At 42.8% G+C, this 13,137-nt stretch overlaps 1 long non-coding RNA gene across 1 annotated transcript; it reads left to right on the top strand.

The window, feature by feature from the left end:
* Nucleotides 1–885: 885 nt before the first annotated feature.
* Nucleotides 886–7,670, top strand: LOC138671955 (uncharacterized). Its single transcript, XR_011319504.1, has 3 exons — nucleotides 886–1,085; nucleotides 3,062–3,176; nucleotides 6,478–7,670. It is a non-coding gene; the product is annotated as an uncharacterized lncRNA (long non-coding RNA).
* Nucleotides 7,671–13,137: the final 5,467 nt, after the last annotated feature.

Raw genomic sequence — 13,137 nt, 5'->3', positions numbered from 1 at the left:
CAATACTGGAGACCATGGGGCAGAATGCTGGACACACTGGGGCAATACAGGAGACCATGGGGCAGATTGCTGGACACACTGGGGCAATACTGGAGACCCTGGGGCAGATTGCTGGACACACTGGGGCAATACTGGAGACCCTGGGGCAGATTTCTGGACAGATTGAGGCAATGCTGGAGACCCTGGGGCAGACTTCTGGACACACTGGGGCAATGCTGGACACTGGGGCAGATTGCTGGACACACTGGGGGTAATATACTGGACACACTGGGGCAATGCTGGACACTGGGGGTAATATGCTGGACACACTGGGGCAGACTGCTGGACACACTGGGGAAAGGCTGGACACTGGAGCAGATTGCTGGACACACTGAGGGCAGATTGCTGGACACACTGAGGGCAGATTGCTGGACACACTGGGGGTAATATGCTGGACATACTGGGGCAGATTGCTGGACACACTGGGGGTAATATGCTGGACACACTGGGGCAGATTGCTGGACAACATGGGGGTAATATGCTGGACACACTGGGGCAGATTGCTGGACAACATGGGGGTAATATGCTGGACACACTGGGGGCAGGACTTGAGGCATGGGCAGAATGTAGATACGGGGCATGATTGGAGACACGGGGCAGGATTGGATCATGGGGCAGGACGGATACGATGGAGGCTGGTGGGGCAGGATGGGGAGATCATATGGGGTAGAATGGATACTCATGAGGGCAGGATACGACAACATATGGCTGGAGCCAGGAATGAGATAAACAGGGCCAGGGTGGGGAATATTATTACCATAGGGGATAATTAAGGGATATTGTTACTGCAGTGATGTATTTATTTTATTTTTTGAGTATACTGTTTTAAATGAGGGGGCGGTCCTGTTACTGTGCAGAGTGACACTATATCACCTTTTTTTCTTCATGTGGTGTAATGTAGAAGTTGTGAAAAATTAAGTAATGTGTTCTGCAAGCGGAGCTCGAGATAACTGTGTTATTTCCTGCAGAAACGAGTCCTGGCTGGAAGGAATGATGGCGGTCTGTGCTGGATGAAAGATGAAGGACTTCACCTAGAGACGTCACTGGTGAGTCAGTGTTACCTATACACTGACACTATACACTGTATACTATATAGAGGTCCTGTGTATAATGTCACCAGCGATCTCTGTATTACCTCTACACAGACACTGCATACTAAGTACAGATCTCCTGTGAATACTGGCACTTATGGTGATAGTATTGTGGTTTTTTTTTATTACTGATCAGTATTGTAGTATTCAGTCACTATGTGGTGGTAATATGTGGTCTGGAAATGGTGCGGTGGTATTTGTCCCTTGTATGTAGTATTATTCGGTCACTATGTGGCCTGGTCATGGTGTGGTGGTATTAAGTCACAGGTGTGGCATGTGGGGGTGACACCATTAGGCCCAGTTTAAGTTCTACAAAACAGGAAAACCATTTTTGGTAACCTTTGTGTGTATTGAGCTGGGGGGGAAATTTTAATAGGCGGTCCATGATTCAGAACAAGTTTCATGATAATGATGATCTTGGGATTTAGAAGGATGCTGCGGGTGGTGCAGGTTTTGGGGCCTATTGTAAGGGGCAGTGGTGCGCAGGCGAATGGCCCAGTGAGTGGAAAGAATAAAGAATTTGGCATTATTGGAGCTACTACCAATTGTGATAGCTGTGTCCATATGAGGAAAAGAATTTGTGAATCGCAATATTAGGTTTCATTGTGATAACATGGGGGGTGGTAGCTATTATTAATAATCTAACGGCTTCATCCCCACCGGTGATAAAATTACTCGGGGAATTAGTCTTGTGTTGCCTGGAACTGAATGCTCTGATAGGGATAAAATGATTGCAGTTTTGTTTTTCATTGGACGAGCTTTTGGATTGCATTGGTCGGTAGTAAAAATTATTAGTTTTGTTGCAGCACTGAGGTTTGATTTTAAACTTCATGGACAGAATGATGTAACTATGGAATTTCAGGGTTTGAGACATTTGTTATGGGAAAATATTTTTTGTTCCGATAGAGTAGTGAAGTTTTGAATTAGAAGGTCAAAAAACGGTCAGGCTGGCAGGGGCAGAAGGGTTTTGTTGGGACAAGTGGCTGGTTCAGGGATGTGCCCTTTACACTTTTTTCAGGAATACCAGCAGTAGTAATACAAATCCCAAAATCATATTAATAGTCTGGGAGAAAACACAAGTGTGTTATATGTAATCAGACAGATCAAATCCGCTCCATATAATATGCATGAAAAATAGGAGAATCCGGAGCATATGGTAAGAATATAAACAACTTCTTTATTGATACAAAACATTTAAAAATTGCATATCAGTAATGCATAAGGTGCATAGATTCCAATGGATAACAAAAGTAAGAGGGAAACCCACTCCTCTATAATCCCCATACTAAGCAATTACCACATACAAGAGATGGAATTACAAACACTAAGTGTGCTATATCTAAATGAAAAGGCAGGCCGATCAACAGTAAGTAGCACAGTGATCCAATCGGATCACAATGGAAACAGTCATAAGGACCCCGGGTCGTTTTCCGGCGGGACCCCTCTCCTCTGTCTCCCCCCTGAGCTGGAAAGCTGATCTGTGACCCTCTACTTAGGTTCTTATGACTATTTCCATTGTGATCCGATTGGATCACTGTGCTACTTACTGTTGATCGGCCTGCCTTTTCATTTAGATATAGCACACTTAGTGTTTGTAATTCCATCTCTTGTATGTGGTAATTGCTTAGTATGGGGATTATAGAGGAGTGGGTTTCCCTCTTACTTTTGTTATCCATTGGAATCTATGCACCTTATGCATTACTGATATGCAATTTTTAAATGTTTTGTATCAATAAAGGAGTTGTTTATATTCTTACCATATGCTCCGGATTCTCCTATTTTTCATACCAGCAGTAGTGATGGATAAGAAGGGACCCTTGATGCTCCGTGAGGATGTTTTTTTTTTCCTTTCGCAATACCAATTAAGCGAAAGTACTTGGGGAAGTCAGGCTCGGATTCTTCATGTTTTGTTTCTCATTCTTTTCGAACAGGTGTGGCAACTGGGGCAGCAAACAGAGGCCTCAGACCGAAAGATACAGCGGACAGGAAGGAGGAGCTCTATTTGTTACAAGTCTTACAACAACTACCACCACTACATTTTATTAGGTAGCTATGGCTGCTTTTGATAATTAGATGTGTGTTTCTTTGCTTTTGTGTATTGCAGATGGAAGCTAATTTTTAGCCTGGCTATTTGGACATTCTTATGTGCATTGGGGTGCATGCTGTCTGGATATCAGACCCGAGGGAAGGCAGCTAGACTTTCATAGAGATGCTTTTATTGTAAGATGACTTGGATTTAGAGGTACGGAAAGTACCCCTTTAAATTTTTCACTCTTTGTTTCATTGCAGCCATTTGGTAAATTCAAAAAAGGTATTTTTTTTTCACATTAATGTACACTCTGCACCCCATCTTAACTTAATAAAAAACAGAAATGTGGAAATTTTGGCAAATTTAATAAAAAAGAAAACTGAAATATCACATGGTCATACGTATTCAGACCCTTTGCTCAGACACTCATATTTAAGTCACATGCTGTCCATTTCATTGTGTTCCTCCTTGAGATGGTTCTACTCCTTCATTGAAGTCCATCTGTTTAATTAAACTGATAGGACTTGATTTGGAAAGGCACACACCTGTCTATATAAGACCTCACAGTGCATGTCAGACCAAATGAGAATCATGAGGTCAAAGGAACTGGCCAAGGAGCTCAGAGACAGAATTGTGGCAAGGCTCAGATCTGGCCAAGGTTACAACAGAATTTCTGCAGTGCTCAAAGTTCCTAAGAGCACAGTGGCCTCCATAATCCTTAAATGAAAGAAGTATGAGACCACCAGAAGTCTTCCTAGACCTGTCCATCCAGCCATACTGAGCAATCGCAGGAGAAGAGCCTTGGTGAGAGAGGTAAAGAAAAACCCCAAGATCACTGTGTCTGAGCTTCAGAGATCCAGTAGGGAGATGGGAGATAGTTCCACGAAGTTAACTATCATTGTAGCCCTCCACCAGTCGGGCCTTTATGGCAGAGTGGCCCAACGGAAGCCTCTCCTCAGAGCAAGACACGTGAAAGCCCATGTAGAGTTTCCTAAAATACACATGAAGGACTCCCAAATTATGAGAAATAAGATTCTCTGGTCTGATGAGACGAAGATCGAAGATAGACCTTTTTGGTGATAATTCTAAGCGGTATGTTTGGAGGAAATCAGGCACTGCTCATTACCTGTCCAATACAATCCCATCAGTGAAACATGGGGGTGGCAGCATCCTGCTATGAGGGTGTTTTTCAGCTGCAGGAACAGGACGACTAGTTGTCATTGAAGGAAACATGAATGCGTCCAAGTACAGAGATATCCTGGATGAAAACCTCTTCCAGAGTGCTCTGGAACTCAGACTTGGTGGAAGGTTCCCCTTCCAACTAGACAATGACCCTAAGCAAACAGCTAAAATAAAAAGGAAAGGTGGAACAAAATACTAGTGATGTGTTGGAGTGTTTTTTTGTTTGTTTGTTTTTCATGATTCCATAATTTTTTCCCTCAGAATTGAGTGACTCCATAATTTTTTACCCTATGCTTGGTTAAGAAAAGTCACCATTACTGACTACCACATTTTTTGTTCTTGATTTCTTTTAGTGTTTCTTAAAGCCAGAAAGTTGCCATTTGAAATGGCTTTAGTTTTGTGCCATGTCTGTGATCTGCTTTTTTTCAACATAATTAAACAACTGAATAAACATCCTCCAAGGCCGGTGATTACATAATTGTAATGGGTTGTACAAGATCTTGGGGAAACATCCCATCACATCTGTTTTCTACACCCTTCCGAAGATACATAAAAATTTACAGAACCCACCAGGTAGACCGATTGTAGCTTCTACCGATTTCATTTTAGCCCCAATTTCCATATACCGTACCTTAAAAAAATTCTCACACCCCTCATTAAAAACACAACATCATTTCTCCTTGACACAGGAGCTTTTCGAACTGTCATTTGTAATATTAGCCCCGTACCTGCCAACATGATCCTGGTCTCTTTTGATGTCAAGGACCTATATACATTTATACCCCACTCTAATGGCTTTAATTCCACCCGACGCCTCTTATTTACTTCCAATATGGATCCCATCCTTATCAATCTCTGCTACGACCTGCATCGTCCTTACTAAAAAAAAATTTACTTTTCGAGGAAACATACTAACTCCAAACTAAAGGCACAGCCATAGGCTCAAACGTTGCGCCCCCATATGCAAACGTCTATATGGCCCACTATGAGGATACCCACATCTACACCAATGATCTTTTCCGCACCCATGCTGTGGTGTGGAAAAGATACATAAACGACATCTTCTGTATTTGGGGAGGTGACCTTATGTCCCTTGAAAGCTTCTTCTTTCTTAAGACCTCCTGGCCCAGAATTAACTTCACCATGACACACGACCCCAACCAAATCAACTTCCTGGACACTTTCGTAATTAAAGATGAAATGGTCAACCTATCAACCGATCTATTCTCCAAACCCACGGATCGCAGTAGTTTATTACACTATGATAGCTTCCATCCCACTAGGATGAAGAATGCTATACCCAACTCGCAAATAAAAAGAGTCACCAGAATAGTCTCGAGCCCTGATCTGAAAGAACAAAGGATTGGTGAAATGAAGTAGAAATTTCTCAATAGGGGTTACCCCCCACAGAGCCTTAATATCACCCACAACCCTAACAGGAGTCAAAATAACACTGAGTTGCCGTATCCCTTTTGTACATCATTATCACCCTTCAGCCTACATTATTCATAGAACCATCCGCAAACATTGGCATCTTCTACAGACGGCCCATCCCACAATTGAAGATTTCAAAAACCCTTTTCTACCATGCTTCAGACGAGCACGCAATATACGTGACACCTTAGAGCCGACATTGGCCCTCTCGTACATCCAATACACAACGTTTTTTGCGGAATCCCAAAATGGGCATTTTCCCCTGCCTCAGCTGCAATCACTGCAATAACGTTCTGAAGGGGAACACTATCCACCACCCATACACTGGAAAGAGATGCAACATTAATCAATTTTTCACTTGTGACTCTAATTTCGTAGTGTATTTGATCAAGTGCCCCTGTGGCCTACTTTACATGGGTGAAACCACCCAGTCGGTCAAGGACAGAGTTTCGAAACATGTGGCGACCGCATGTCAATATTAAAACGGAGGGAAGCGTACTGGATCCATGAGCTTAACTCCCTGGCTCCCAAAGGACTTAACAGGGACTATGATTTACAATCCTTTATATAATTATTTATGTAATTGCTATTTGTCATTGATTTTGCCTTTATGCCATAGCATCATCTAACGTAATATGTTACCCATTCCTTACTACAGCCTTGTACGTATATCAGAATCTGACATTTTGTTTCTTCTTGCAGAGCCGTATGTACTGAATATCTACTGTACTTCATCACCACTGTGTCACTTCTTCACCACGGATCCATAGATTTCCCACTGCAATCTTCAAGGCTGCACCCACCTATCTGTGACACATCGATAATCACTATACCTGGAACGTACACCCTCTTTTACCAGTAGATAGAACGCATAGTGCCGCTGTTTCCGGCCCATGGCACGCAAACGTCGCTTCCGGTAAGCGGCATCTGGCAGGTGGAAGGCATACCTCTGCCTCCTGACACGCAATCGTCACTTCCGGTCAGCGGCATCCGGCAGGTGGAATGCATACTCTGCCTCCTGACACTCAATCGCCACTTCCGGTCAGCGGCATCTGGCAGGTGGAGCGCATACCTCTGCCTCCTGACATGCAATCGTCACTACCGGTCAGCGGCATCCGGCAGGTGGAACGTATACCTCTGCCTCCTCACAAGTAATCGTCACTTCCGGTCAGCGGCATCCGGCAGGTGGAATGCATACTTCTGCCTCCTGACAAGTAATCGTCACTTCCGGTCAGCGACATCTGGCAGGTGGAACGCATGCCTCTGCCTCTTGACACGCAATCGTCACTTCTGGTTAGACGCTTCCGGTCTTCGGGCCCAGCAATAACACGTGCACACAGCCAGGCTTAAATAGGGACCCAGGGCACGCCACTGACACCCTCCAGACCTGCGGTGGACACTGCGTCTATGCACATAGCTCCAGCTATATTGGTAAGTTTATGCACCGATAAACCCCTACCCTTTAGAACCATGGTGATATTAACCCACTATATGTATACAATCTACAGATAGGCCATTAAACGTCCCTCTACAAATCAGCATGCCTGGCTTATCATATGAATTGGTAGGTGCCCTTTTTGTCCTTTATGACACACCTTGCTTATAATTGAAGTAAAACAACACCTCATATGCACCCCTTTTCCTATAAAATCGTATACCCGGTGCTTTCTTATAATAGGTACGTTCCCGTTATATCAGTAGCTTACCGCCTTCTAAATCTCCTATACATGCTGCAAACCTCTGCACGTCGATATGGATTGATAATGTTGGATAACCTCACTGTGTTGTTTGTCACTCACCATGACCTTTCAATACTATTGTCGTTAATTTTGTAAATACTTTTTTGATATATACGGTACTTTCTTTATATGGTCTTTTTATTTATTATGCTTTGCTTTATTTTGTAGTACACTGATGAAGGTCTCACAAGACCGAAACGTTTGTTGTGACTACGATATGTATCTCACAATACATTAAAACTGTTTTTTCACCGTATGTACCCGAGTGTGCCAAGTATACTCCATACACTATAGTTTATGGTTTGGGAACCTGCTGTAGGCACCTCCCCCACTGGCTGTGCTATAACATTTTCTCTACTAACTTGGGGAATACTAGACAGACTTTGTTTGGCTCAACCAGGAATAGAAGATGTGTGTAGCGCACTTTTCCTTTTTTTTCAGTATTTGTTGCTAACTGTATTATCGTATTTATTTTTAAAAACTGGATGGCTTTTCCCATTTTTAAACATTTTTAACTATTCTTAGGATTCAGGATAGAAGATAACTTGCTGATCGGTTTGGGGTTCCACCTACTGAATGGAGCAATGCTGAGCATACGAACCACTCACTGCTCCGTTCACTCTCTACTCAGCTACCTGCAGCGGGTCCATTATTGAAGTGGTAGTGTGCATGTTCACCATTGCTGTATTCGGACAGGCATTTCAGAGATCCATTCTTGGGATTTGTAGAGGTACAATCATCATGTTATCACCTATCCCACAGATAGATAACTTTTATAAAAATGAAAATAACTCTTTAATGATGCTTTAAACCACAAACCTAGGTCCCTTGTGGTTACAACGGATATTTCCAGACCTGTGAAACCCAACCAAAAGCATTATATAATACTGTGAGCTGGCTCTAAAGACGAGCTGATGCACTCCAAGTGTCACAAGTGGGAAATCTTCATGTCCGGAAGTCTGGCAATATGCACTTACACAAATCCAAACCATCTTCCACATACCAGCCAGCTTCAAAAATCTCATTCAGGATCTCAAATATTAATGTGGATATGATGTCCCTACGATAAAGTTAATGAATTCAAAACAAAAAGCATTGTCTTGGGGACTGTTGGACACAATTGCCAGTTTCTGTACTTGTCCTTAGCACGCAGTGTTTTCAGTCTGAGATTCCCTCTTTAATATTGTCTAAGACTCGGTAGTATTATCCTTTGAAAGCATTGTGAATCTTGGCAGTGGCTTTCACTGGCTTTTTCCTGCTGTCTATAGCAGGGAGGACACAATACACATACTTTCCAGACCACAACCCACACCCTGCTATTTACAATAGCGATTACAGACAGCTGCTATTATTTTAGTGTTATAAGTTACAGGATAAAATAGTACTTCTCGATTATCCTCTGCGGTTTACAGTCTCCAGCTTCCAGACATGCTTCTTGTATAACGTATAGCATCTACTGTATAATCTGAGACAGCAGATCACCACACAATAAGGATAGGTGCACACGACATCTTTTTCAATAAAACATTCTAAAAACAATTAATATATTCACTGCTCAGTCTTTTGGGGGCTTATTTTAACTGCTTCAGGCCTCAAAACCATGAAGGGACTAAGAATAGTGATCAGACCATTCTTCAAGCGGTTTGGAAGCTGCTCACTAAGTTATATATAAACAAAACCAAAAAATTGAGCTGGAGCATAGGTTGGTATAAGTGCAATGCATAGGTGTGCATTCACACTGTGGCCATTTATCAAGCAGAACCTAAGGAAAAAAAAAGAAAATACACTGTACTAAGTAAATACGGTAAATAAATAGTGGTAGTACATGGAAATAACACATGATACATAGTTAACACTGTTTTGAGAAAAAAAAGCATACAAGTCATCCCACCACAACAAGCTGTACCCTAATCGAATCGGGGCCATACCTATCTCTTGTAGTTCACCTCACTTTGTGTCAGCAGACATAAAAATAGATAAGGGTAGAATAGGAGCACGGTCCCGACTGTTAAGACACATGCTTTCCACTTATACCAACATATTCTTTAGCTTCATTTTTTAGTTTTGCTTTAGTTTTTTGTACTTTGTACAAACAGGTTCATGGCTCCCCCTTTTTTGGGCTGTTCATTTGGTTTATATAGCTTTACACAGGCAGGTGTCTTAACAGTCCGGTCACAGGTCCTTCTTTGCCCTTATCTATTTTTATGTCTTCTGACACATAGTGAGGTGAACTACAAGAGATAGGTACTGTCCCGATTGGGATACACCTTGTCTCAGTGGGATGGCTTTTACACTTTTTTGATAAAAACAGTGTTAACTAAGTACCATGTGTTATTTACATGTACTATTATTATTTATTTATTTACTTACTTTATATAGGGTATTTGCTCAATCTGTTTTCATTTTAGGTTCTGTTCACTAATTTATATATGCAGTTAAGAAAAAAACACTGATGGCAAATCTGCATAAAAAAACTCTAAAAAGGCACCAAAGGAGACACTTCAAGAAAAACTCTGTCAGAATTCTGTGTGTAATGCCAGTGTCCCTGTGTGCCTCCTCCTCTCCCTGGCAGGTACACTAACGTACTTACCATCCCAGCCACACTCCTGTTGCAGTCATCTTGCAAAGTGCGCACTTGCTCTTCCTGTATCCTAAAGGGGTAGCGAGCGTGCTCCTAAGATGACCCCAGCCAATTCCTTGGAGGCATCTGGTACTTAAGGCACCCCCAATATTGGGAGGTACCTGTTCAACATGAAGGACTTTAGTGTCTAACTAGTCCTTAAGCTGCCAAGTCCATTGTCAAGTCTTTTCTGTGCACAAACCTGTTTCTTTAAATCTGTACATCCAGACTTGAACCCTGAATCTGTGCCTGTGTCTGATCTTGTCTGAACCTGTGTCCCTCGGACTGTATGCCTCTTAAACCTGTTTGTTTCTAAGTCTGGATCTTTCCCTGAACCTGTTGTCTCAGAATTTGGATCTGTCTCTGCATCTTTCTGTGACTGCCTCAGTATTTGTTTCCACACCAGTGGTGTCTGAATCAGTACTTTCCTCCAAACCTGTGTCTGTATCAGTCCCTACCCTAAACCTGCTGGCAGTAGCAGTTCCCTTTCCCAAACCCCGTGTTTATATTTGCACTTGCCTCCAAACCTTCATAGTGTCAGTATCTTTTCCTATATCAACTGAATCACTACCTATCTCTAATCTGTTGTCGCTGCTTCATTGTAAGATTGTAAGTACTCTCTGTGAATCTGGTCTGTTTGACCTGTGTGTACCTGTCCTTGTCTTTGACTTGTGAGAATCTGTTTATGTCTGTCCTGAGTTTACCTGACCTTGCCTTTGTTCTGCGGGTAGGTCCATATATATTTGGACAGAGACAACATTTTTCTAATTTTGGTTACAGACATTACCACAATGAATTTTAAACAAAACAATTCAGATGCAGTTGAAGTTCAGACTTTCAGCTTTCATTGGAGAATATCCACATTAAAATTGGATGAAGGGTTTAGGAGTTTCAGCTCCTTAACATGTGCCACCCTGTTTTTAAAGGGACCAAAAGTAATTGGACAATTGACTCCAAGGCTATTTCATGGACAGGTGTGGGCAATCCCTTCATTATGTCATTCTCAATTAAGCAGATAAAAGGCCTGGAGTTGATTTGAGGTGTGGTGCTTGCATTTGGAAGGTTTTGCTGTGAAGTAAACATGCGGTCAAAGGAGCTCTCCATGCAGGTGAAACAAGCCATCCTTAAACTGCAAAAACAGAAAAAAAAACCCATCCGAGAAATTGCTACAATATTAGGAGTGGCAAAATCTACAGTTTGGTACATCCTGAGAAAGAAAGAAAGCACTGGTGAAAGTAAATACTGAGGGTTCACTGCACGGAGCAAGCCACTCATAAGCATCAAGAATAAAAAGGCTAGACTGGACTTTGCTAAAAAACATCTAAAAAAGCCAGCACAGTTCTGGAAGAACATTCTTTGGACAGATGAAACCAAGATCAACCTCTACCAGAATGATGGAAAGAGAAAAGTATGGCGAAGACGTGGTACAGCTCATGCTCCGAAGCATACCACATCATCTGTAAAACACGGCAGAGGCAGTGTGATGGCTTGGGCATGCATGGCTGCCAGTGGCACTGGGTCACTAGTGTTTATTGATGATGTGACACAGGACAGAAGCAGCCGAATGAATTCTGAGGTATTCAGAGCCATACTGTGTGCTCAGATCCAGCCAAATGCAGCAAACTGATTGGTCGACATTTCATACTACAGATGGACAATGACCCAAAACATAAAGCCAAAGCAACCCAGTAGTTTATTAAAGCAAAGAAGTGGAATATTCTTGAATGGCCAAGTCAGTCACCAGATCTCAACCCACTGAGCATGCATTTCACTTGTTAAAGACTAAACTTCAGACAGAAAGGCCCACAAACAAACAGCAACTGAAAACCACCGCAGTGGAGGCCTGGCAGAGCATCAAAAAGAAGGAAACACAGCGTCTGGTGATGTCCATGAGTTCAAGACTTCAGACAGTCATCGCCAACAAAGGGTTTTCAACCAAGTACTAAAAATGAACATTTTATTTAAAATTATTGAATCTGTCCAATTACTTTTGGTCCCTATAAAAACAGGGTGGCACATGTTAAGGAGCTTAAACTCCTAAACCCTTCATCCAATTTTAATGTGGATACCCTCAAATGAAAGCTGAAAGTCTGAACTTCAACTGCATCTGAATTGTTTTGTTTAAAATTCATTGTAGTAATGTCTGTAACCAAAATTAGAAAAATGTTTTCTCTGTCCAAATATATATGGACCTAACTGTTATCTTATCCTGTCTGTCCTGTGAGAACCTACGGTTCCTTGCTTGTTTGCATCTGCTGTTCCCTGTCTGTGCGTACCTGTGGTTCTGTGCCTGTCCACAACTGCGGTTCTGTACTTCTCCGCACCTGAGTTTCTGTAGCTGTTTAGACATGTGGTTCTGTATTTGTCAACACCTGCAGACTGGAACCTCTCCTGCCAGTAACATAGTTCTCCCTGAAGCTGTGGACTGGGTTCTATCCTTTCCTGTTGCTGAAGCCATATTTGCCAGTACCTGCCTGCCTCTATAACAGTTATACCTGCCAGCCCTGCCTGCCTGTGTATCAGCTGTGGCCTCCAGCACCTGCTTGCCTGTATATCAGCCGTGCCCGCAAGCACCTGCCTGTCTGTATATCATCCATGTCTGCCAATACCTGCTTTTCCTGTATATCAGTCGTGCCTTCTAGCGCCTGACGTTCCTGTATTCCTGCCATGCCTGCCAGTACCTACTGTTCCTGTATACCAGTTGAGCCTGCCAGTACTTGCCGTTCCTGTATACCAGTCAAATCTGCCAGTGCCTGCATACCCCCTGGAGGGTCAGCTGCCGTCTGATGTCTGTCCTGGAGTAGCACATGGCATCCATCTGGAGCCAAGTCTAACCTTACCATCAAGGGCTCTAGCGAAGAGTTAGGTGTTTGGTTAGCCATGCCCCTCTAGGCTCTCCTCGGTCCCAGGCACATTGGGTCCACGATCCACGCACGAGGGTAACAAAGTGTCTATTGCTTCCAAAACTTAGTGAGCATGCCAGAGACTAAAAGATGTTGTGTG

The sequence above is a fragment of the Ranitomeya imitator genome, chromosome 3 (assembly GCF_032444005.1).
Source record: "Ranitomeya imitator isolate aRanImi1 chromosome 3, aRanImi1.pri, whole genome shotgun sequence".
In the NCBI taxonomy this organism is placed as follows: domain Eukaryota; kingdom Metazoa; phylum Chordata; class Amphibia; order Anura; family Dendrobatidae; genus Ranitomeya; species Ranitomeya imitator.
This window is presented reverse-complemented; position numbering and strand designations above follow the sequence as displayed.